We start from the raw sequence: 2,646 nt of genomic DNA on the forward strand, positions 1-2,646 counted from the left end.
GTATGCTGAGTGATTCATTTAAGTGCTTACTTTATTGTATTTAATTGAATGGATTAATTGAGAAAACTTGTTACAACAATGGCTCCTGTTGAAGAAACACACTCCCTGAACTGCCTGATGAGAAATTAGCGCATTCAGACATGGCATTTGACAAAGCACTCCATACCTGTATGCCCTCATTGTGTTTAACTTGTTTACTCAATAGTAGGCAAATGTGCAGTTTCAGACATGGTGCTGGTAGAGCAGGGGTCTCAAACTCCAGTCCTGGGTGGCCGGAGTCGCTGCTGGTTTTGGTGATTTCCTTTAAATCGGCAGCCAATTCTGTCCTTGGAAGCAAGGTATGCAAAATCTTTAGCTAATCAATGACTTAAATTAAGTCCTTAAGTGCAGGATGTTACACCAGGAGACATAGCTTCACTCCAGGATTTGAGTTTGAGTTCCCTGTGGTAGAGGGAGACAGTATACCAACAGTGTGGGTACAGGTTTTAGTTTTAGCCCAACACCACGACACCTGACTAAAACCACTTCACTAATCATAGTCTTCGCTCAAGACCTTGAAAAGTGGACTCAGGTGTCTGAGTGCTGGTGCAGCGAGTTAGATATTTGCCTGAGTCCGAGGTGGGATTAGAACCCGGGCCTCTCACCTGTCCAAAGGTTTCATTGGCAAACGCGTTACAAGTCTGCTAATGGTGAAATCACTCCCAGCCTCGGGCAATGTTGCTATTCCAGAACTTCAAGGTTGCGTCACCAGAGAGCACAGTGATGGCAAACTGCTGCAAGGCCTTCGCTGTGCTTCACCAGCGAACCAGCTGAGCTACACCCACTACCCTAGGCTAGAACAAACACCTGCACACACAACGACCCTTTTAGGATAAGACTGGGCACCCCTACTCTATCAAGGTAAGATGAGAGATGGTAATTTCCTTTCCTGGAGGACTGGCGTGTGTATGTCTGTGTATGTGCGTGCGTGCGTGCATGCCTGCATGCAGCCGTGCATGCACGCCTGCATGTGTGCATGCGTGCACGCGTGTGCAGGTTTTTTGTTTCCACCAGTTACCCTGCTTCATTTAGGTAATTAGCTCAATATACCATGCCAGTTCACTCCTAGATAATACCACAATTTCTATTGGGAAACAAGGCAAAGCTTATTAAAAAAATATACCTGGAATGTCAGATTGCATAAATAATTTGGCTAATGAAATAATTAAGAGTAGAACTGGCATGAAATACAGGCTGGATATGACCCCTTGCATGAGAAATGGAAACGTAAACTGCAGGTTAGAGACTTAAATACTGGGCTGGGAACTATGTAAGAGATGGAAAATAAAAAGATAACGATGTGCGTCATAATTAGACTGGTTTTTTGACAGTGTGGAGGAGCGGCAGCCTGAAATTTGAAACTTCTACAGTCTGTTCGTTTAGGACCTCCAGACCTCTTATCTCAAGGCCTTCTTCATTCAATTTCACGTTATAATTGAGGATATTTATATACTTGTTGCTTGGCAACCGGTCACAAAGCGTATGTTTCAACAGTCATGAATATGTATAGAGGGCATATAGAGACAAACTAATGAATAACTGAAAGATATTGCAGGGTCTTGTCGTGTATACTGCACAGTAACTTGAAGGTGAGCTAGACCGGTTGCCATGGAGGTTGTGGCTGATGTTTATATTCACAAGGACACACATTTGATGTGTAATATCGGGCTGCATGCATCAGCACATTCGGTACAGTATTTCACCTGAGGCTGTGAAAAGATGGTAAATAGTTACAAGATGTGTCACTCTGTAGGACTATTTCCTACCCTGCCACCAAAGTTATGAATATGAAAGATAAAGCAGATAATTGTGTGTTTTTGCGAAAAGTGTTGTAAGACACTGCCCCCAGTCTAGTCCACTCACCCTGCCTCCCTCTCCCCTCCAGTACTAGGCCCTATAACGGAACAGGAGATGGGTCATCTCATCTCGGCTGCACTTGAGCTCTTGCAGTGACTTCACTGAAGAGTAAGAGCTCCCCCTGTTGGTCCATATTGAGTCAAAGAGTGGATAGGGGCAGAGAAAAATAAATTGGACTAAATGGAAGGTCTGGCTCTACATCCATCCATCCATTATCTACACCCGCTTATCCTGGGCAGGGTCGCGGGAGGTGCTAGAGCCTATCCCAGCCTGCATAAATATGCTCATGACGTCCCCCCAGTGAATGACTTCAAATATGGTCTCAGTTTCAGATATACTCCCTGCAAAATTGTCACATGATATAAAGTTGACATAGCCATTTAGAATCTTTATTTTTCTTAATGTTTTGATAGTGTACAGCAATGTTATATGTTTCAGTATTGCATAGCTTCATATTTTTTACAAGTATTTTATTTATTGCTCACTCCCAAGTCTAGATCTATTTTTTTAGTACTTTATTGTCAATGTACTGATAATTACGTATACATTTTTGTTATTATGAGATAGCCATAGTGATTATGTAACAAGATACATAAATAATAATAAAACTAGCAACAACAATAGTAACACCTATATCAACAACAACCACAATAATAAAAAATAAAAATAAAAACACCCAGTTGTGCACACAAAAGATAGTAGGTCAAACCCTCAAGCACAGACATCTATATCATTATAAATGAGGACATA

At 41.9% G+C, this 2,646-nt stretch overlaps 1 protein-coding gene across 1 annotated transcript in view; it reads left to right on the plus strand.

The window, feature by feature from the left end:
• The first annotated feature begins 436 nt into the window (after positions 1 to 436).
• Positions 437 to 2,646, plus strand: part of gpr61 (G protein-coupled receptor 61) — a 17,146-nt gene continuing 14,936 nt past the window's right edge. Inside the window, exon 1 of the mRNA XM_064300016.1 lies at positions 437 to 900. The gene's annotated coding sequence lies outside the window, so the exon portion shown is untranslated. The remainder of the gene's footprint in view (positions 901 to 2,646) is intronic.

The sequence above is a fragment of the Anguilla rostrata genome, chromosome 11, assembly GCF_018555375.3.
Source record: "Anguilla rostrata isolate EN2019 chromosome 11, ASM1855537v3, whole genome shotgun sequence".
Lineage (NCBI taxonomy): Eukaryota > Metazoa > Chordata > Actinopteri > Anguilliformes > Anguillidae > Anguilla > Anguilla rostrata.